We start from the raw sequence: 23,782 nt of genomic DNA on the forward strand, positions 1-23,782 counted from the left end.
AAGTGTTTTAAAATTGCCATAGGTGATGTAGCCTCCAAGGTCGGAGTGAGTGCGTTTCGAACCGTGCGCTGCAAACACACAGAACCAAACCCTGCACCGGACCCCAGTGAGCGTAACCTCCTGTACCACCAGCACTTGCCTCGTGAACCCCCTGAGCCAGACCACGATGCTCCGCGCTGGGAACTCTTCGGGAGGTCCTTTCAACACGTCTCAGCGATGCAAGGGTTGGGAAGGTGTTGTGGCTTCATTTTTTTTTTTCTTTAAGTCAGTACAGAAACTGCCATTGTACCATTGCTATGTCAAAAATTGCCAGTTGGAGGTTTGAGGAGGTTGTTTTTTCTCTGCCCCTTTTAGTCCTCTCTGTTTTTGCAAATTAAAAGAAGTTTTCCTATCAGATTCAATTTCTACTTCAAATAAGTAGCATTTATGCTGGGGAAAAACTCTTCAAACCACTCAGAAATCGAGCAGTAAATCAATGGCAGCTTCAGAACAAATTAGCGATGCCGAGAAACTGGAATGAAGTCAGGGATTGATGGGTGGGTTTTCAGAATGACACACGAGTTGAAACCGCACCTTTTCAGTTCAGATCTCGGGGTATTTGTCTCTGGGAAGCTGATCCCTCCCGGACTGGCTCAGGGAACCAACAACCCTCCACGAGAAGGCGGCTGTACGTTGGGCTCCGAGACCACCCAATTCAGTAGCTATTTAAGCACACTCCAGATTTCCCAGCACCTGATAAAATCACACTGACGGCTTGTCTCCACGCCTATCGTGAAACATTTGCTGACCTGCCTGGTTTTAGATAGGAGCAAGCCCCTCCTTTTGCTTATTCATGAGTAATACAATTACGTAAAACAGTAAAACGTGGAAACCAGCTTTTAGTAGCTCTGAATGGCAGCTTCCAGCCCCAGGAAAACCAAATATTTGGGGCTAAAGTTATACAAGGCGGTACACTGTTGGTAATCGGGAGTAAATGAGGCGTTAAGGAGGAACCAGCTGTTCGTGGAGCAGAACTGCAGCGCCCACGAGGAGCGAGGCTGCGCCCCGGGTGGCAGAAGCTTTTCTGTTCCTCCTTTTCTTTTTTTGGCTCTACCTTGCAGCACTTGCAGGCAAATGAAAGGGGGGAAATGACAGAGAGATGTGAGACTCAGTTCTGACGGCTGTAGTATTGCATGTAGGTTTCCCGGTGGAGAAAGCACTGCAATGTATCTTAAATATTTTTAGGGTAAAAGGCCCATTGAGCAAAGATTAACCGTTCTGGAGCACTAACACTGCATGAAAAGGCATCATTATATTTGGCAAGTGCTGCTTTCTGTCGACAGCAACCTGTTATTTGACTTTAGTTATTTATTTTTGTTAAATGAGGGGTACATTTCCATGTGATACATTTTTAAAGTGTTAGCTTGAGGAATGGGATGTAGTTCAGGGGACACGGGGGCTATTACCTGGTTTGCCTGTCTCTCTAACACGTGCTGCTCATCACTGCATCCTTTTTCATCTTGAAGCTCTCTGGAGCGGCTGACACCCTGTGTTTGTAGGTCAGGCAGCAGCAGAAACACGCTTTCCTTTAAGTACCTCACTTAGGAGCAGGATATGGAAATGATCCAATTAATCATCTATGATCTCTCACAAGCACATTAGAATGAGATCACAGTGTTCATCCAAAGGAAATCTTTTCCACGGCTGCACTTAATTTTGTTGAATAGTCTCGGTGCTGTCACATCCTGACTCTCCTGTACCTTTTGGTTCACGCTCAGGCTTCTCTTGTTCTTAGTCCCTTCACTCAATTAATCCTTCTTCCTTACGTTAGCCCTGAAATGTCATCTTCTGCACCGGCTCAACATGTCTGTTTTCTGATTAATCTGCCTCCTGCCTGAGCTCTGAGCCCATTTAAAAAGCCTCAGCAGCCTGGGACTTCCTACGAGGTTTTCCATTTCCTTTTCTTATTTACTCTAGAAAATTGCTGATGGAAGAAAAAAAAGAAGTTTCCCCTTTGCTCATGGAAAATACATCAGAAACTGAATATAGCTTCAAGGAATAGCTGAGGTCCATCTGGCTGAAGCAGGAAGGCAGAAACAAAAAGAGGAAGATGAGAGTGAGAACATCTGGATTTCGGTCCCAAGATACCCATGTAATAGACTGAAACACTGAAATACCTAAAACCACGGTGTTCTTATTCGCCCTGGTGCACGTGGGTCCTGGTTGAATAAGAGGGATAGAGAAAAGGGAGAGAGAAAAAGCAGAGATCATATAGAATATCAACTAATGTCAAGTTATCATCCAGAAACCTGTTTCCTACAGTGTGTTCTTTCCTCGCTCCCTGACTTGGGTTGTTCTGAAACGCTCGCCCTGGTGCCTCGTTACAAAGCTCCAGCATCTTCACGATGAAATAGGGTCCAGCAAGTCTGGGGTTCTGCTGGAGCCAGGAGATGCTGGAGCAGGTCTCTGTTCTGCCCAGCCTGTCCTGTGACCTTGGGAAGCCTCTTCGTGGGTCTCCGTTCTTCATCTGCGAGAGCCGGTACCACCTCCCCGCCACTGCTGTGGGGGCAAAAGCACTCGGGAGGTGCAGGTGCTCGGATGTGGTACAGCACAATGGCACTGTGTGAGTTTTCTGCACCGAAACACTTGGAGGTGACTTAAAAAGCAAATACATAGTATTTTAATGGTTGGATGTGTTTATCACTGTACCACAGCCGTATCTCATGATGTAAGTAACAGTTATAAAAGCACTTTAAGCTTATTTGACAGTAAATGTGTTGTGGCTATTTTCTATCTCTTCCCCTCGTATTTTAAACTCCTGAGCTGTGTCATCGCTATTTGTCAGCATCGGAACTCCAGCGGGGTGTGCAGAACTGTGCTGGGTGCGAGGGAGAAGTCAGTGCCTGACGGAGGAGCGGGTTTGGGGGCACACGGCCAGGACGCTGCTCGGCCCGTCCCAGCTCATTTCACATTCTGTGGCAGAATTCAATTTGGACACCCTGGGAGAAGGAAGGTTTCAGGATCAGGTGAAATATAGTCGCTCGCTTTCAAGCACTGTAAGTTTTCAGGTGGGCAGAACTGAATGGATTGCCCTTTACCCAAAAATGTAATTTCTCTATTACAGAAGAGTAGCATTTGTAAAGAGCTGTAACCTGTGTGCAGTCTCTGGCCAGTAACAGAGCAGTGTCTCACGGGGTAGCAATAAATTCTATATTGACTCTGAACAAAATTTAATACCTGCTGCATTTTCCTCTATGTGGGAGGGTACTTACTGCAAGGTAATATGCTGGCAAGTCTGAATAATTCAAGTAGCCAAAGGTACTTCTAGATACAGGCATATGTATGAAGAAGGTCCCCTCCTTCAGTTCCGGTACCCACCAAGCCCTTCTTCTCCTCTTTGTGAGGATGTGCTGCACATCTGCTAAATGACGAAGCCTTACCTTCTTCAGCCTGTGATTAGATTACCCTTGCTTTTACCCTGGAGTGCCAATTAAAAAAGAATCCCATGCAATCCTACAAAAGAGCATAAAAGTAAACATGGGAGACTTGTCACGAGCTGCTCCCTTTCTGTGTCACCACGCACACCGAGCATGACTGCTCCTGCAGGTGACAGTAATTGAAACAGGTGCTGGATTAATATTTATAAGTCCTTACTAAAGCACTATTTGATCTCCTCATGAGAAATGCTGCACGTGGAGCACTTTCTGTGACCTGGCTCTCAAGTGCCCTCCATTCTCCCGTGCTTCTTGTGCACATCATGCACATCGCCAGTGGAATTTCATATTATTCATAACTTGTTTTTTATATCTCAAAATGTCTGAAGAGAGACGTCGATGTCTCTTTTCTCCACAGAGCTGGCCAGGGAGCACTGCTCTCTAAAATGGAGCCTCTGCTCAAACAAGCTTAAAAATAATAGTCAAACAAGCAGGTCTAAAGCTCTGGCGGGCGGCTCGGAGGATGCCCGGCCTCCAGCCCAGCCTCGAGTCTGGGGGTCCAGCACTGCTGGCTCTGCCGGTGCCAGGAGGGAGGAGACAGCGTTGTCCCCACCTGTTTCTACTGTTCTTGGGTTTTTCATGAGTGACATTAGCGGGGAGCATTTCTGAGCAAAAACGGCCAGGGACAAAACCCTCCACCCGAGTCTCAGCCCCGGCTGATCCGGCAGCTCCCCGCTCCGTCTTGGTATTCCGCTGGTGTAGTGGTCTGTAAGCACTCGCCAGTTCCTCTCAGCGTGTCATTACTGGGCTATTAGATGCCTGTGAACTGTGTAATTGAGACAGAGCAGATTATGTGTACAGACGAGACGTTGCCTCCTGTCCTCGCCTTCCCCTGGACCCACTGGCACGTGTCCCCCGGTCGTGGCCACCTCATCCCGTGACGTTGCTCGTTCATTGGTGCTGGCATCATTATTTCTGCATCTGGGTTGAATGGGCATAAAGACAGGAGAATAATGAAAGGTGAATATTGTAATGACTTCTCACATGAATTCGTACCAAATTTTGTGAGGAATGATGGATAACTCTATGAATAGTTTGCAATAAACCAGATACCCATTTAGTAGGAAAGAGTAGAGCCAGGTGAGTCTTAATCTCACAACACTTTTTCACTGAAATGTCAATGACCCGAGTATTCTTATTGCTTTTTTTCTCTGTTGGCAGACTCATAAGCCAGAAGGAACCACTGTGAAGTCTGAACTGACCTCTCGAGACTGCAGGGACAAAATACTTCCCAGCCAAACCTGCTGTGTATGGAATGATGTGCTGCAGAACTACGGGGTCTGATCGGAGGTGAACTGCTGTCCTGGAGCACCAGGTGACACTATGGAATGTAAACATGTATTCTCTTTTCTTTAACAGTTTCAGCAAAAAAACCACAGAATGAGAATGTGAAGCTTGGGGACAGATGGACAGGAATATTAAGAAGTGTTCATTGCAGAAGCTCAAAGAGTAGCACAGATGTAGGACAGTGTCTTGCCTCGGATATATTTTGAGACCTCTTCCAATTTATTATTTTGTGACAGTAGGATTCAAATATCTAAACACAGGTGTGGTTGCAGCTTACCACATGCAATGATGCCTTCTGGTCAGCCGTGTACCAGAAAATAGAGGAAAAATAACAGTGCCTCCAGAGCAGTGGTTTCCAAATGGTTGCTTAGGCATTTAAATAATTAGGTCTAAGAATGACAGCAGGGAATGGCATGCCAAGGTGCCTAGGAAGAGCTGATCAAAATGCTTTTTATGAAAACAGGAAAAATCTATTTCAGTAGAAAGATTTTTTTCCTGGATATAACAATTTTCATTGAAATGTTAGCAAAAAAATTAACAATTCCCATGGAGGAACATGGAGTGTTGTGCCGGATGATCAGATGGGCAACAAATATTTATTTGTTCTGGTGACTTCCTCGCTTCCTGGTCCCTGGTTCATTCCTGTCACCTCCCAGTGCCGCAGTGGGAGCTGCTGGGAGGCTGCTCCGGGAGATGTGCCGCAGAACCCGCCCGCAGCCCCGTCCCGTGGCAGCCCCGTCCCGTAGCGGTGCAGGTCCCTGGCGGGACGAGGCCACCCGGCTCCTCCTCTTCGCGGCTGGGCATCTTCGTGTTCTGACCTGGGCAGCAACCCCCCACCAGCCACGAGGAGTGAGGCTTCCCCGGCACCTCCTGCTGAAGGACTTCACTCAAACTTGTAGAAAGGAGAAACTGGTGTTGATGGTGAGATCTCACCAGTTACACTTCCCGGGCAAGGTGCCATTTGGACAAAGGGAAACATCTTCATGGAAGTGCTCAGAGAAGTGAATGCAAGTGAACACAGGCATGAATTTAACTAAACTGGGATTAAACCCTATTTTGAGTCTCCTAAATGAAGTTAAACTGAACCAAGGTCCCTTTGATTCTGAAACCATTTTAGAGAGTTAGTGATTCAGCTAATTGTTTTGCCTGATAGATAATGCATAATTCATTGTGAATTTAAACTCCACAGGGTTCGGGTATTTTTTTGTGTGACATTTTGTTTTAGTTCTTTGTAGGTAGGGAATCCTCACGTGGATGTGGGGAGGCAGAGAGCCAGAGGGAAATCAACCTGCTGGAGGATTTGCAGCAGAACTGGAGTCAAAAAAACTTTTCAAATTCGTATTGATTCAATATTTTTTTATTGCTCTGAGCTATGGAGAATACTGAAGGGGACTGGCAGCCAGAGGGATCTCATATATGCTGTCGGTGGTGCCTGCTGTGAGCGGGGTGAACCAGGTCCATCCCATGCACAGACCATAGCACTGGGGAGACGAGACCCACCATGACGATGGGTGGGGGTCCTGGCACAGGGCTGGGGGAGCCGGCGGTACGTCCTACGGCTGTAGGCATGGCTGAGCCCATGGCTGGGAAGGGAGATGCTGCTGCCGAGCTACCCCTGCTTAGCAACAGGACTAAGACAAAGGCTCACGCTATTAAACAGCTCAAATCCATCATATTTAATATCGTATCATAATCCAGAGACAGAAATGCTTGTTCTCTGTCCACTTTTTTTTTTTTTTTTTTTAAATCTTGGAGAGTTATCTGCTTATCATAGAAGTGCCTTGGGCTTAATGGAGCATGGATTGAGTCTGCACTTGGTTTGCTCTTCCAGGCTTTTGCCTTGTTCTCGTCTACCTGGTACTGCACGCTGGTGCTGGCTCAGATCAAATACACCACAATGGTTTTTGGGCTGCAAATGCACTTCTCTGCTCCCACGGATGCCTACTGGCAGCTATAGTAAAAGAGATTTCTCCCTATGTAAAACCAAAGTAGAGGTGAGCAGATTTGTTCTGCCAGTGCAGTGATAAACCATGAGAAACCGAGCTCCATCTGCCAGACCCGGCGAGGCAGATCTCCCCAAGCTTGCACATCTGAAGCGAGACCAGCAGCATCGCTGCACTATGTGGGCAGGAACGAGCCAGGGAGACATTTCCCAGCATGGGCAGAACAATTCTTCCTTTCTCAGGCAGTTTTTTAAGTATTAGCAACCATGGTAACTGGAATAGAAATGCAACCAGTGCGCCGTGCATTCAGCTTGACTCAATTATCTTTGCAGAACAGTCATGTTAAAAATAAACACGACTTGCACCAGATTCCTCAGCCACCTCGCTCCGTGCCGTGCAGGAGACCTGCCGAAAGTTTGGTGCTGTTTGGGCGAGTGCATCGCACGCTGAGGCCTGTGCGACGGGATGGTGTTGATGGCATCTCTGCCCATTGCCATCATTTCTCCTTGAGCGGCATCTGGGGAAGAAGATGAAGACCTCTGTGGGGGCCCCTTGTCCAGTAGCATGGAGACTGCGCAGAGGAGGGAGAGGGCTCCGGGGTGGACATACCCTCCCCGAGTCGGGAGACAGCAGCATCCACGGGGTGACGGGGCAGCAGAACCTCCATGTGCCGGGGGAGGTGAGGAGCTGTGTGTGTGTGTGTATGGTCGGCATCTGCCTTTAGGGCTGTTTAGTGGCAGCATAAGCTTGGTGGAAGTTAAACCCAACGTAATGAAGGCTGCGGGCATGGTTTCATCCACTTTAGCACAGTGGCTGTAGCTCTGCAGTCCAACACGTGCACAGGGTATGTTGCTGGTAAGCTCTGCACAGACTGAAGCACACCGTGATCTTTCTTTTAATGGTTATTTCTGTTTTCATGTCATTCTTAATTTATTTAGAGAAATCCTTAACATTCGTTGAAACTGTTGGTACACCAACGCATTTGCCTACTAAGCACGGCTATTTTTCCACTCAAGATAGCTTTTAAAGAAGATAGTGTTTTAGCAGGACTTACTGTATTTAATATGGCGTATGTATTGCCCTGATGAAACACCTGGAACCAATATTTGCTCTTGTAACTGCTGGCCTAGATCAGTAATAATGCAGATTTGATTGATAACAGCGCATCATCCATTGAGAGTAGAGCAAACCTTGGATAGCAAGGGCCTTGCTTTGGAAATCCTAGATAAGATCAGTTGAGGGTGCACAGATTGTAAGATGTGTCTTAAAATAATTGCTAGAAATAAGTTTAAGAAGAAAAATGGATTTGGAAACTTCATTTTGTCAATGAGCAAACTGTGATTTAAGACTCAGAATAGTTTGGATTTGACATCTCTGCCTCACATCAGTATATAGTCTACGAGAGATGGCAGAATGTGGAGAAAAAATCATTAGCAAATTGGTCTTGTTTGAGATCAGTCATTCATCATTAGTTTGTGCATTTCACACTGCATTCGCACTCAGGGTCGGGCATGCCATATAAACTTGACGTGCTTTTCTTATTTGTAACGTTGTGATGAATTCCTCCTCCGTGTCCAGCAGCTGAGTAGGATTGAAAAGAGCCACGTCAGACACTCCTCCAATTTGTTTGCAAGTGGTTTGCCCAGCACGTTGGACTACCATTCTTTGTCAGGAATCGGTCACTGATAAATTCACGGCGGCAAATATTTTAGAACACAAAATAACACAACTCCAATTAGTACTAAGGTGCTGTGGTCTTATTTCCAAACCCATAGAAGAAGTTCCCTGCATTTACACCAAAGTGGGTGAGGATATCCCAACTAACTGCAGAGGGACAGGAGGAAGAGTACCTCCTGCGCCATATCGCTCCTTGACAGAACAGCAATTAAATTATCAAGCAAAAGCATGTGGAAGGAGTGAAGAAAGTTTGAGTGTAGGAAATATAAAACTTATCTGTTTTTTCCCTTGCCCTTTTTAGTAAACGTTGTGGAAATCAAGGGAAAGGCAGAGATTGCAAGCTCTTAACCATGAAAGATTTTTGCAGGAGTCATTTCCGCAAATGTCTTACATTCCATATATAGATCGTGAGTCTATGCTTTTAATGGACTGACAAATGTACAATAACCCCAGATGACTGTTACTTCATTGCTTGGCTATACAGATAAGTGGAATGCTTTCTTTTGATTGAGATCTTAAATCAATTGTTCCTTTACCCAGTGTCTAGTGGTTATTATCCAAGGAGGAGATAAAGTTCAGATGGTAAATTGTTAATATTGTAAGAAAAACGTCTGTTGTGTCCTGCTTAAAGTTTCCTGTCTAGATGAAATACATTCTCCTATAATATTTAAGATTGTGTGTAATCCATCAGAGTACATATTTGATCAGTCCCCATATTCGCTTGCTCTGTCACAGCACCGAAAGGTTTTACAGTGCAGTTCTGTAAAATGCGGCTGCACTTTGCACTCACCCCACCATGGCTCTCCTGCTCCCCTCGTGCTCCTCCCGCACGAGGGATGAGCTGCTGGAAAGCTGGGAAGACCCTGCCCAGATCTTTGGGAAGGGGGCGAGCCGTACCGCAGCAGATCCCCATGTCCAGCACCAAAATATCAGGGACTGTGTTGCTGCCAGCATGGAGCTGGAAAACAGCCCCAAGGGGTCGCTTGCTTCACACTTGTCCATCCCTGCCATCTCCCATCGGTGACACACGGAGGTGGAGGAGAGCAGGAGCTGTAGGTCAGTCTCCAGGCAGGAAGGCTGTGGGATGGAGCAGCGGGGTGTCCTGCCAAGACCATGCCTACTTGTGTCAGGAGGGAGAGTCCTCATCTGAGCCGCATCACAAGTCAATGTCGATGTTTGGCAGCACGGAGTGTACGTCAGGTGGGTGAACAGACCTTGTGTGATCCTGCGCACTCACGTGCACTTTCTACAGCTTCTCTGGCATTATGCACTGTGCAGTGGTGTGCTCTGATGGCTGCTGGACCATGAGACTGTTTGCTTTTGAGCCACCAGCTCTTTAAAAGTGGAGTCCTTAAAATGCTTTCTGGGATTATTCATTGCCTTTCCAAGTTCCACGGCTACAGTAATAAATGACAACCATTTGGATCTTCTTCCTTTATATCTTTATATCTATGTTACCAAAGATACCAAGTTTCCTCTCAAGCACCCAAAATACAGTCTCACATTTGCTTCCTAAATGAGCAACAACTGTAATCCTTCATTTGCTCATCTCTGATTTAGCTTGGGTCATGAATTTTCATACCAATTTGCTATTGAATTTTCACCTTGTGTCATTGAAAGAAATAGTTCTGTTATTTTCTAATGGTGACTCATGTTGCACCTTATGAACTTTAACTGGTCTCAGGGTCATTCTCATTGACAAATTGCTGCGGGCTGCTCAAGTAATTATTCGTCCTTGGGAAGATGTATATCCCTCACTGAAGTTATCCTAAGAATAAAACAATCTCACTATTAAAATGTCTGCTCTATCACTAGAAGATTAAATACTTATCCTTTTGACCAATTCACACTAGTCCTTGAGAAGCAGAGATCTAGCAAAAAGTACTAAAATCTGCTCCATGAAAGGCTAGGTGTTAGAGAAGGTATATAATTAATATGAATGTAGATAACTAATTCTGATACATTGCTATTTTCATTTCATTTTGGTGTTTCAGATCTGACAGTGATCACCAAGGAAACTAAAAAATGTTGGTGGCTCTCCACATCTCCAGCAAAGTTGAGTTTGATGCTGCTGGCGGGGGGCAACGGGCTTCACTTGGGTCAGGGACAAGAAGCATCAAGTAGTCCCAGGTAATGGCTCTCTTACTTCTCTCTCTCTTGGGTTTAAAGCCACCTCAACCCATCAGTGTGATCCCTGACAACCGTTGTTGAAAAGTGACCACTGCCACAACTGACCTGGGACTGCAGGAGGCAGACCAGGAGGCAGACCAGGAACCCCAATGTCTTCTCCTGGCCAAGAGGCGGGCACAGGTACAGACAGCTAAACTCTGTCGATTTATTTGAGCTCCTACATGCCAAGTCTGAGCCCACACGGATCTGGCTGTGTGTCCTGTTCTGGTAAACAGCTAAAGCAAGGGGGACACCCTGACTCGGACATGCGTCTGCTAAGATAAGAGCTCAGTCAAGTAAAGCAAACCCTAGTTCCACCAAAATTAATAGGAAAACTGAAAGAAAGCTCTCAATCCAGGATTTGGCCCCAAATTTGGTAAGGAAGTAACAAAGGGTGAAGGAACTCTGCCTTAGCAAACCCCGGTTACTGCAGCCACAGCGCCCAGCTCCACGGGGAACTCAGACCCATGTGCACGGGGCTGGATCCTTCCCCTCACCTGCTCCTGCTGGTTCAGATTCAAGGACCTGACATAAAAGAGAAACCCAGTTTCCACATTGCCTTCTCAAATCCTCTTTTATTTCCTGACTCCTTAACCCAGAATTTGTGGCAGTGTCAGCTGCTGCTGTTGTGACAGATGCTGAAAGAGGCTGGCAATAGTTTTGGTGCTAAAAACAGTACTCCTTTGTTGACAAACTGCTAAAAAGAAGATTTACTGTTATGGGGCTGTTTCCCCTCAGGGTCATTTTCTAGAGGGAATAACTTTGGCTCTGTCAGCTGAGGACGTGTAGGGACACAGCACCAGGGGACGTGCAGACATGGGGCCCTCGGGGAAGGACAGTGTCCTGTGCGCACACGCAAGTCATTTGCAGTAGCGGCTTCTCCAGAGATGAATATCTATTCACACCAAGCTTCTTTTCCATCTTCTTTCACTAACGAGATTCAGCTCTAAGTCTGGCTCCCGCTGAGAGGCAAAGCAGTGGCCGCGAGCAAGTCCTGGTGAGGCAGAGCAGGAGGGAGCAAACCAGCTGCTTCTCCTCCCCCAGCCCAGCAAGGAGAACCAGCTGAAACGCCTTCTCCACCCGCCCCGGTGTCTGCCGGCGCTCTGCAGAGACATGGGCAGGTTGGGCCACGGGGTTTGCTGAGGGTGATGCTGCAAGATCCCTCCCCTGACACCCTGGTCCTCGTTAGGGCACGTGGTCTGGTCTGGGCAGGGGTCAAACGCACAGGGAATTCTCCTGGAGTTTGAAGGATCTTGAGCATATCCACATGCTTTACGTTGTTTTCTGCATTGGTGTTGTCACGAATGGTTTCATTAACTTCCCTGAAGCTGAAAGACAAGAGCCCCACGCCAGGACCCATTTCTCCTGCACGGCTCTGCGCATGACTCTGTACCCGTAGCTGTAGGCGCCCGTGTCCCCCCCGCCCGTCTCTGCCCGAGGTCTCCTCTCCCGCAGAACCAAAGGGTGATTTTCCCCACTGGTCTGGTTGACGTGCTCATGATGAACTGCGTGTGCTTAGTGTGTGGCCAGAGTAAACTTCTGAGTTAGTGACACTTTATGGCCATCGTGATGACGTCCTATTCCATGCCCTCTCCTTCAAGTAGCATCTTTTTTTTTGTTTTTTTTTTCTCCCCTAATACGTCACTTGGAGAGCTTGTGCTGCACGGTTTGTGCTTTTCTTGCTTTGGAAATAAATAGATGACAGGTGTCAATCTAGGACATTTAACCAACATTGAATGCAGTGGCTTTTTTTCTTCAAAGACACTTTGGGGATTTTAAATGATCTTTTTGACTGTTAACAGAAATCATGTAGCTATGCAGCTCCATTAAAGGCTTTGCAAATATTCATCTACAATAAGTGCCTCCTGCCTGTTCTGCATTCCTGATTTTTTTTCTATTGACAGGAATCAATAGCAGCATATACGAGGAAACAGATAAATATATATCTAGCTAATGAGAGGTAAATGGCTCTTCGGAGCAAGTTGGCCTCACAAATTTCCACTTGTCTCTGCAATTTCTTATTTTTTGGATAAATATCCAGCTATGCATGTTGTCCCACTCACCTTGAATGTATCTGAAATCTCCCATCTCTCTTCAACATGTTTTCAGCATTTTGCAATGTCAGATGTTGCTTCCAGCTGTAAGAGAAATTATCTTTTATACTTTTTTAAAGTAAAAGCAATTTAGAGCATTTACATCTGCAGAAACAGTAGCTCCTTGTGGAGTCCAACACCCAAGAGGTGCTTGTTTTTATACATCATTGGACTATATCAAAGGCAGCGTTGTAGAGTACTTAATGATTGCCTTTTCATGTCAGTTTTTAAATTCTTGTGTAGTGTCTTTATTATTCATACCAATCTGTCTTTTAGATCATCTTCCATAGACACTCCAGATTAAATTTTCTTCATTATCATTATAGAACGAGATGAATAAGTGGCACATCTGTTCCTGAAGTGGTTTATTATCTGTTCTGATGAGGTTTTGGATGAATAGTGGAATGACTTAAATATGGAGCAGAGAAATGCATACAGGTTTATGCATAATCTTAAATTCATAACCAGTAGTGCTAACTCGAGGAATCTGATTTTATGCAGAAGAGGTAATTATTAATTAATGATCTGGGCCGATTTATCACGAGGGCCAACTTAATGAAGGGACAAGATGCGACAGAAAACAAACCTGCGTGTGAAATAGCACTAATGAAGACCCACGCATTGTTTAGCCGGTTCTCGTTCCATCACTGCAAAGGAAAACTCTATAAATATTTTATAAACACACCAGTCTAGCCATGTAATGCCAAATTGCACCAATAAATTTATTTATCCAGAAGTTATTTACTAATTTCTTACAGCTGCATCATTTACAAAGGAGGACACTGATCATTTGTCTATCAAAGAGACAAAAAGGCTAAGTTTTCCCTCCCCATATGGTAGTGGTGGTTTCCACGAAGAGTCCCAAATTGCAAAGCCCACGCTGTCCCGTTCTCCTTCGATTGGCCCGACAGGGAGCCAGAGTCCGTGGAGGCAGCTCAGGATGGGCACGGCAGCCAAGGTTCCCCAGCTGCAGGCCAGGCTCCCTGTCGGAGGGGCTATTCTGCTCTCCCACACCTCAAACATTCCTTGAGGTCCCGAGGAAGATGCCCCAGTCCCGGCTGGTTGCCAAGGTGGGAAGGGAGCGGAGGCAACGCTGGAGTCTCCTGCTCCCCTTGGGAGCACTGAGCACTGTTCCAAAAATATTTGATGAGGCACTTTATTGACCCCCTGCAGATGAGGGAAAACGGAGCATCAGATTCCTATATGATCTTTATATGTTTATTTTGGAGATGTGTCATGTAAGTGGACTGTATGTAAAATATGAGCCCGTGTCAGACGGAGTTGCATCTTGAGCTCCAAGTGACAAACCACTCGAGCTGCAGGAGCTGTCACGGTGTACGAAGTTGCCAGGAACAATCAATGAAATTATAGCCTTGTACTACGTGGTTGTTTATCCACTATTATGGAAATAAGGTACCATCAAAACTGTTGAAAAAACTTGAGGGGTTCAGTATGCACAATTTGGGGATGTGACAGCAACATTTAATCATGTTCTTCTGACAGGTTCTGTTTCAAAAAAAAAAAAAATCACGAACTTCTACTGTTGTTGCCTGCATAGAGCTAAAACGATAACAATTAATGTTATTTGTCAGCTGTTTCTCAAGAACAAATTTGGAAAATTGTATAGTGTCTCCGAAAGCTGAAATCCCCAGAGTGGTGCACGTAACATAACAAACAGAAGGATGCTCGTTATTGGTGTGGCTTCTAGCAAGCAAAAGTGCCCGTCAGGTAAGTAATGCTCCTGGATTTCAGGGGAAGCTTTACGTGAAAGCGCAGCGCGGTGAGAAGGGGCGCAGCGCGGGGCTCCGGGCTGGGCTGCGCGGCGCCGGCTCCTCTCGGCTCGGGAGTTCTCATTTAATGGAGAAAAAAACCATTCAGCTAATCCCCCTTGATTATCTTTTGCGCTCTAGAGCTATGTGGAAATATTTAACTTCCATCTGAAAACACATAAGGAAAGTTAATTTAATATATCATTTAAAGAACAGATCATTTTACACTCAGAACTCTCTGCTGTTAATAAGGCATTAAGAGCTTAGTTTCAGGCTTGAGCTCGGATCTGGGAGAGAAGAGGCATTCCCGGCCTCCAGGCTCAGGCCTGGGGAATCTCTCAGTTACAACTTGTTAGTATTCTTAGGAAATAATATTAATTTAATAAGTACATTTTCAAAAGCAATGCAGAAAAAGCATTTTGCCCCCAAATTGCAGTCACACCAAGCTGTGTCCTACGTTTTTTTGAGATGCTTTGCTTTTCTTATTTATTTCCCAGATTTTACAAGTCAAAAGGTCTTTACTATGGCCTTCGTGAGGAGGTATGACTTAAACCTAAATTGCTGTTGTAGGAATTTTAAATATTTTTTTAAAAAGTTTCATACAGATTAGCTTTATACCATTGTTTTTGCGATCTGTCATACCGGCAGATACTGTACTGAACATTTTTGTCTACTTCTGAAGATAGTATCAATCACCTCTATTCTTGACAAGCCCTAAGGAGAAGAACATTTATCAGTATCTATTAGAACAGACTAAAAAAAATTCTAGAAATGACGTTTTATAGAGAGAGTATGAACTCTCTCTATGGTTGGAAAATAGCAGAAGCTTGATGCTTTCCCTCAGAAATTCTGTGCTGCCTCCCTATATAGCTGCTGTCATCACAGCATCCACACAGCTCACCACTCTTATTTTAGGACATCCTTTTTATATATTTTCACGTCAATCCCATGGGGGAAGATTCCAAAACGGGAGAGCAGGAGGCCAGACCCGATTCAGCTGGCACAAAACCTACCCCAAGCACTGAGCCTACAATTTTCTGTTGGCTTCATCCCCTAAATCCCCAAAGCCAAGCGTTAAGCAACACCTGATGCAGGGACTTGAGGGGATTGTGTCCAGCGGAGTGTAATTCCCACTGAGGTGCCTCCCGCTGTAGCAAGGCAGATGGCTTTTTCCAGATTTGCCTTTCTCCTAATATCTCCAATATTTGTCCAGGGCTCTTCCTCGCCATCGCCCTCGCTGCCCATCGCAGCACCAGCTCCGCTGCCACGATCTCTCCGGGTAGGGAAGGGCTGAGGGCGCATGGGCTGCGGGAGATGTGTGGGTCCCATGGCGCAGGTGGGGTTGGGGGGTCCTGGTGCTACACTGGGGCCCCAGATCCTCTCTCTGGGGCAGCAGCCGCCCGGGGAGGTCCTGCGTTTTGTGGTGGCACCAGGGGATGCGGGTCTCTGTGTGTTTTTTTTCCCCAATATAGCACGATAAAGGCCAACAACAATCAATGGTTTCCCCTTTGCTTCTCCGTCAGAGCAGGGTGAGCGCTGAGCCCCCCAGCCCTGCACCCTGTTGTGCTGGGTCCACCTTCTCAGCACCAACAAACCAAGCATGAGGGTTCCTGCCTGGGCACGGTGGCTACAGGAAAGCTGCGGAGGGACTTTTTACAAGGGCATGTAGTGATAGGACAAGGGGTGATGGCTTCAAACTGAAAGAGGGGAGATTTAGGTGAGATCTCAGGAAGAAATTCTTTGCTGTGAGGGTGGTGAGCCCCTGGCCCAGGTTGCCCAGAGAAGCTGTGGCTGCCCCATCCCTGGAGGGGTTCAAGGCCAGGTTGGACGGGGCTTGGAGCAACCTGGTGTGGTGGGAGGTGTCCCTGCCCAGGGCAGGGGGCTTGGATCTAGATGATCTTTAACGTCCCTTCCAACCTGAACCATTCTATGATTCCATGATTCTATATTCTGCCCTTTGACGTGAGCACAGGTACGGGCACGCTTTCTTTCCAGCAGACACAGTATTTGCCCAAGAACTGTCCAGAACTTTATATGCTTAAATTTGACACCACATACATTTAGCTATAATAGTAAAATCAGTGGGACCATTAAAGTAGATTATGCACTAATAATTATGCAAATATTCCTTCAGTGAAACTATAAAAATCTCATGAAGATTTAGCACATGGCTATTACAAGGAGAGAAATATGTGGAAAATTAAAATGAAGATCATTAACTTTAAGGAGTTAGGGGAATTTTTTTGCTATCATTTAAATACATGATTTGGGATGCCTTTGCAGGTTTAACCTGGAGGAGATGATTAGTTGTAACAGTGCTAAAATACAACCACAGGATGAAAATTCGGTCTGCCCGGAGAAATGATGGCTGGAAAACAGAGCTCACCTGTTTTGTCCTTTTAGAAAGAACTCAAATGCAGTACTAGGGCATTTATAAAAAGCAGAATAACATTTATATTCCTATCAGGTAGATCTAAAGGGAATATCCATTTTCCTGTTTCAGGGCATAGATTAGTGGTTGGAAGAAATTACAAAGGGGTTTGACCGCTTTCCCCCTCCAATGCCCTTGTTTCCAGCTCTGGCTGGAAGAGTGGGAGACTGGCCGTGGCTCTGGGTGCAGAGCAAACAGGTCACTTGCTGCCCCATGAGCCACAACAGCTTGGTGTTTCACCATGGGGGATGTTACAAAATGCTGTAATAGTTGACAAAGAGACCGCCCAAAGCAGCAAATTCTGTTTCATTTGTTGAAGCTGGGTTCAGCATCCAGGTCCCGACAGAACACTTAGTGCTGGATTAACTGTACACACACGGGAGCCACTGGAAGGGGAGATTCCATCGTGAGAGGCGAGGCTTCAAGGCTGATGGCTCTATCTTGATGGAAAAAAAAAAAAAAGTTGTTTGGTTGTTTTTTTTGTTATGCTGAAGCTTGTGTATGTTGAAGTCAGAACCCTAAAGTGCAGTTTGCGTTTGCCGCTGGGGTGGTAGCCAGGGCTGGTCCGGCTTCTGCCCGCCCACCTCAGTGCCAGAGAAGGGACCCTGCGGGGCTCTCGGGAAAGGTGCCGGGAGGTACAAGCAACGCTTCTCCGGGGTGTTTGGCTGGCCGCTTAGTGCAAGGAGCGCAGGAGGAAAGGTGAGGATGCTACGGATGCAGCTGAATGCATCACTAAAAGTCTTAAGCAGATGAAAATCTGTCACTTCTCTCCGCATCAGGCCTCTGTAGTCTGGGGTACGCAACCGCAGCAACAACTCCATGGTACTCGGGGGAAGCGGAGAGGAAAATGTTCTTGCTTGTATTTTACTTGCTAGGGACGCATATTGTACAGCTGCAATTAAACTGCCAGCCTTCAGTGCTGCATTGTTAGCTGGATTTATTTCTTATCCATAGTGCTGGAAAAATAAACATGCTTGTGAGTCGGAGATAAGTATTAATACCACAATGCAACGCAGGGCATAACAAGCAGCAGCAGAGGTAAAGAGTTGAAGAATATTTTATGTTCAGTGCAGCTTGCCCCAGATGTAAATGAAGGTATTAGACATGACATGAAGATGTGAGTGATTAAAAATATATGAAGTCATGAGGGAAGATCTTCCTTTGTGTCGGCTAAGAGCTGCAAAAATGTCCGAAGAGGCTGGTGCAGACTGGAATGATTTCTGTAGCTAACTAGATCAATATATTAGATTTGTGGACAGCTTAAAGAGCAAATTGTAATGTAGTGACAAAAGCAGCAGCAGTGCCGTGGGGGGTGATTCAGGTGAGAAGAACAATCCGAAGGAGGACACGCAGCTGGAGGGAAAGCGGAGACGTTGGGGCAGCGGGAAAAGTGTGGCTGAAGGTGTCCGGACTTCGGCATTTTAGGCAGCTACAGCTTGTTGCCGCTGTAGTCAGGGACAGGTTTCCATTAAACAACAATTTTATCATGAAAGAAGAGAGGGCTGTTGAGTTTGGGGTTTTTCTGGGGGGCATTTTTTTGATTCTGTTTTGTTTTTCCTGTTGTTTTTTGGTTTGGGGTTTTTTGTTTTGGTTTTTGTTTGGATTTTCTTCTACAGCTCCGGACAGCAGTGGCAACTCAAGGATAACCTCGCAGGGGTTGTGGGACCCGCTGTGCGAGGTTTCATTGCCCAAAGCAATGTCAGCGGGATACCACGTCTCTCCCCCAAGGGCTGCCGGCACTCTGGAGACGCAGGCGGGTCCCTGGTTTTGGGAGTGAGTTTATTTCGGTCCCCGTTCTCCCGAGCTGGAGGTTTCCCAGCGTCGGGGGCTGCTCCCAGCCCGCTCCTCTCCTCCACCTCAGCCGTAGCATCCCGGCGCTGAGCCAGCAGGGGCAGCTTGGCCGAGCTGCTGTGCTTGGTACGTGTTGGCACGGAGAGGGTCCCCCACTCCCCGAAACGTGCGCGAGTCGTGGGACCGCGTACGGCTCTCGGCACTGGGAACCAGCAGCTGCTCTTGTGGCTGGTCCTCTGGGTTAAAGGGATGGGCGGACACATCCAGGCTAATGCTGCTGTTAATTGAGGGATTATTAGAACAGAGACATATTTTTAATCCTTCTATTACTGCCTGTGCGGGCATTGACCTTCACTGTCACCCGTCCCAGGTTGTACGTCACAGTCGAAGCGTGTAATTCAGCAGCCCGGCAGCCGGACGGCATTAAGTGCTGGCAATCACGCTCGCACTCTCAGTATTACCAAGCTGCAGCCTTGCCTGCGTCCTCGGCATTCGTTATCGGTTTGCCTAAAGCCATGCTATTTCAGGCCACGCGCTCTTCAGCTCTCACAGGTTTAGATTGGATTAATTCATTAATGCAGAAGGCCAGGGAGAGATCGGTGGCAAGAGGAAAAATCGTGTTTCTCTCTCAGCTGGCACGTGGTTATCCCAGACACGCAGCACGGGTTGTCCGAGCTCTTTTTACACATATTTCACTGTCAAGATCACAACGTAAGTAAAATTCTGTGGTTGTTGACAGTGTTCGCAATAAGACAGAGAGTATTTTATAGCGAAGGAAGGAAGGGAATAAGATGTAACAGTCCTAATGAATAATTACAAATAGATCAAGACCACTTCTTTCAGGCTACTGGTGAAAATAAAAGCTCACAGCTACATGAGTAGCACCGTTTATTTCAGCACTGGTAATATCACCAAACTCCATAATATTCCCAATAAATTATGTTAAAATTACACATATTAGACGTCTTTATTGGAGTTTAAAAAATAATTAGAGTAGCTTAATAACAACGTCAGAGAGATCACAGAGAAAGCAGAAATTCCATGTTCGAGAGGTGCCTGCGAGCGGCTGCAGCCGTTCGGATGCCCTGGACGGGGCTGTGCCACGGCGGGCGCCTGCTTGAACGCGGGGGTCACTGCCTGGGACTGACCAAAAGTGCGGGATTTATCTTTGGAGGAACAGCCGAGGCCGTGGCTGCCGCCGCCAGCACGTACGGCCCATTGCACACTCGGAGCCCGTTATCTCTTACCGCTCGTCTGCTGTTGGAGCTTATCTTCGCTTTATATCAACTCATAAAGAGGGAGTAAGGGGAGGGGGGAGCAAAGTTAATGATGTTGTTAGCGTCGGACGAGCTGCCATAACCCCGGCTCGGCGCAGAGGGGTTGCGGTGTTGGGTCGGCCCCGTCTCTCCTCTCCATCGCTCCCGCCGACGGCGCCAGGGCGGTGGCAGAGCCCAGCTGGGGACGGAGGGTCCCGCCGCCCCCGTCCCTCCCCTCCCCGCCGGGGAAGCTGCCCACACCTCTCTCCGTGACAGCTCTTCTGCCCTGGAGAGCTCGGACCTCCCTGAGTCACTGTTTCATCAGCACAACGCCCTCGATACCCCGTGCTCGGACCTCCGGGATTCAGGGTTACAGAGGAGGGTGGGACGGCAGGGCGAACGCAGCGATAGCTCCTCGCGCTATGTTCCGCAGCTCGGCAAACCCATATGCTAGAATGTCCTAAATAATTTTTGACAGTCCAGCACTGTCTAAAGCTGGAAGAGCTCTGTAAACACTTCCCAGGTGGTTCAAGCGGTTAAATCCCGAGCAGAGTTTCTTCCTGCATCCTTTCTGCTCCCCCAGCTCCATTTCATGGGTAAATGGACATGGGCAGGAATCACAGGTAGTGGCTTCCCGGTACCGCCAGCACTAAATCTCAAAATCGGGGAATGTTTTGCTTCAGTAAAGACTAAATAAAATCTGATAAAGGGGCTTAGATTTGGCAGCCCGGCACAGCACAGGCACACCTGACTGGGAATTCGCTAAGACGAGATGGTTTTAGTACCTCTTGGCTGCTGTTTGCTGTGATCTCTGGGGCAAAATAATCCTAATAGCTGCGCCTCACTTTCCCCTCCCATAAAATGGGCATAATAATAAAAATACATCTGGAAAGATGCAAAATTAGTGCCCCAGAGAGGATGTTTATAGAATTAATGTTTTTAGTGATTTTTAGTGAGTCTCTGATGAAACCATTTTTCTCAAGCTTTTCTTTGGGAGGCAGCTAATTTACATGCAGTTAAATTGCTTCAAGTTTTGTTTGGCTTGCTGTGCTTTAAAAATCCTGAGCATTTTGGGATAATTTGTCAGCCATTAGTGATATTTTTGTCCTCACAGTCCTGCTTCGTGACTCAGGGTTGCACCAGCAGCCCCGTGGCGGAGCAGGACGCGTTCACAGCCGGCGACGAGCGCGCGGCTCCTCGTCCCGCGAAGCTCAGTGCACCTTTTCTCGTTAGTTTAAAATGGGCGTAGGAGCAGGTTTTTACGGTAACGCCACCAACCGCTTAGCAGTTCAGCTGCCCGTGCTCCACCACTGTGGGGGGTTTGCAGGGCAGGGTTTGTAATTTAATTTTTATGTTTCAGATGGGGAAGAAAAAAACAGTGTTTGGAGCAAGCCCCGAGCTGAATAACGCTGAGATGGAGCTACCGGGGTCTTTCTGCTGATGGTGGCCTGCACCCTCACCGGCAGCAGGAGAGGGCCCAGGGTGAAAAAGAGCACAGCAAGTCTCAGGTACTCCGTGCTTCCACCTCTGCCTCCGCTACCGACTCCCCACTTGGCTTTAAGCAAGTGATTTGGACCAAAGGGGCCCTGCTCCGGGTGCCCAGCACAGCACACCTGAAGCCGGAGGGGCCCTGACCTCTTGGAGGGGTCGGTGGGGATAAATGTGACCCGCGTCAAGCTGTGGTGCTCCAGAGAGAGTGGTGACATCCTCACCCAGCGCCCGCTGTGCTTGGCAGGGTGTTCGCTGCGATAACTGGGTTTCAGAGGGATGCATTGCTATTCCGTGTCCGTCCTAGGTAGTGTTTAAGAAATAAATCGCAGAGTTCATATAGGCATCAGTGCTCATTAACTGCGTGGGTCAGAGGATATGAGGTGCCCTCTGACAGTACTTTCCTTCAGATAAAAAAATACTTAAAAAAAAAAAGTAATCCCATTTACTTTGAGTTTGTCGTGGCTTTGCCTTCCAGCCACAATGTGCTTGAAGGCTTGGCTGGTGCCCCCCAGCTGGGCTGCACAAGGGGCTGTTTCAAGCTCACTGGTGGCTCCAAACACATCATTTGCCACCGAAGATGTGTGTGGGAATTATTGTTTCTACACTGAGTGTAGAGCTGAGAAGAAAATGCGTGTTGGATGCAATGCTGCAAGGGTCTCCTGGAGTCGCCCTCTCGAGAGCAGTTTACAAAAGCCGGGTATCAATCAGCTCGCAGATAAACTGCCCTCTTGGTTCCCGGCTAAATGAGTTTTGTCCTTCTCTTTGGAAGACCATGGCTTCAATGTTTGACAACATGGAGCAAATAATACACGGAATCCAGAGTTAAATCTGTGCCAAGCGACTCATGGGAGCAAGATGAATAGTTTTGGTGCCATTCACAAAGGTCTTGGCCCTGAGACACCCCTCGGGCCAAGGGGAAGCTCCTCTCCTCTTACACCGCTCTCCACGTCTCTCCCGTAGCCCAGCCTCCGGCTCCTCCAGCTGAAGGGCTGCTCTCATCTCCCACTTATTATTTCTGATCCTGGTTTGCTCCCCATTTTGTAGTCCTCCACCTCGCATCTCCCTAAACGAATTTGCCTTTCCTCTGCCAAGCTCCCCCCCTCCAGCACAACAAGCCAGGCTGGGAGATGCCTCCGGAGGTCATCTGGTCCAGCCTCCCGCTCACGGCAGATGAATTTCCCCTCCGGTTTCGCACCCGCCTCCATGAACATCTGAGCTGCCGCTTTGTCATTCTCCTCCCAGCAATACAAATATTGCTCTCAGCGACCAGGTGCCAGAAGTTGGGCTGTTCTTTAACATATACAGAGTTCTCTCTCAGGTTCAGAATGGACTTGTTTGAAATCACACTTAGGTCCTGCGTCCCCTAATTTGGAGGGACCAAATTGCAAATTCCAGGTATATTTTTTCTTTGTCAAAATTCTGGTAAGATGATGGAGTTTCACCTTCTCGTATTGTCGTGATTAAACAAGGAATGGGTGGATGAAGTAGGCAGTATTTTTCATGGCTGCTCTAAAAATGAGTGTGTAGTTGCTTTGAGATCTGGAGTCGGCTTTGGTTTGTAATCAGCACCCTTGAACCCAGTCCCTGTGCCTCCCCAGATATGGAAATACTTTTGTTCAGATGTACATTTCTAATCTACATTTTTGATTTTTTAAATTCTCTTTTATTATTATTTCTTACGTGAAAAAGAAAGTCTGGTTTGTCTTGAAATTCAACTTCTGTATTGTATCTTTGATCTAGGAGTGGGATATAGACTGATCGCGGCAGAGACGATGTGTGCTGTCAGGAATAAAAAGGGAATATCCCAGAGCCCTCACTGGACAAAGAGCCTCCTCCATCCCTGCAGCTCCCTGTGCCGGGGGTGGAAGAGGGACCAGGGAAGACACACAGGGATGATCACAAGGCATCTTCGTGGCTTCGATGCAGAATGCATTATGTATCCCATGGGCTTGTGTCTGGCCAGGTAATTCAGCTGCTTAATAGTACATGTTCCACAAATGGCTTTGAAAAGATTGTCTCCCAAAATTTTAGTCTAAACTGTCTGATGAAGCGGTCACCAGCACAGCAGTGGTTCCATGCGGAATCCACGAGGACTAACCACGGTGTCACCCACAGCCGAGGACGGGGTCCCCTGTGGTCACCCCAAAAGGAGGGTGTGAGGCTGGGGGGAGACGGAGGGACGTGCAGCTCCTCCTGGGACGGGGACCGTCCCCTCTCCATGGGCACGTGCATGCCAGTGGCTTGGTCCAGGTCACACAGACGATGCCAAACGCCTTTTTTGTCTTTGGTTGATTTTTATTTATCAATAAAACAATACTACAAAACATGGGAAACATCTGCATTAAATACAGATCTGCTGTTACTTTGCCAGTTTTTAACCTGCTGTATTTACAGAGTTCTCC

At 47.1% G+C, this 23,782-nt stretch overlaps 1 long non-coding RNA gene across 1 annotated transcript; it reads left to right on the plus strand.

Annotated features, from left to right (window-relative positions):
• Nucleotides 1-863: 863 nt before the first annotated feature.
• On the plus strand, nucleotides 864-23,549 carry LOC134521779 (uncharacterized). Its single transcript, XR_010072872.1, has 7 exons — nucleotides 864-3,005; nucleotides 4,635-4,788; nucleotides 7,036-7,382; nucleotides 10,375-10,510; nucleotides 14,235-14,370; nucleotides 21,250-21,397; nucleotides 23,121-23,549. It is a non-coding gene; the product is annotated as an uncharacterized LOC134521779 (long non-coding RNA).
• The last annotated feature ends 233 nt before the right edge of the window (nucleotides 23,550-23,782 follow it).

Source organism: Chroicocephalus ridibundus, chromosome 11 (assembly GCF_963924245.1).
Source record: "Chroicocephalus ridibundus chromosome 11, bChrRid1.1, whole genome shotgun sequence".
Taxonomy (NCBI): domain Eukaryota; kingdom Metazoa; phylum Chordata; class Aves; order Charadriiformes; family Laridae; genus Chroicocephalus; species Chroicocephalus ridibundus.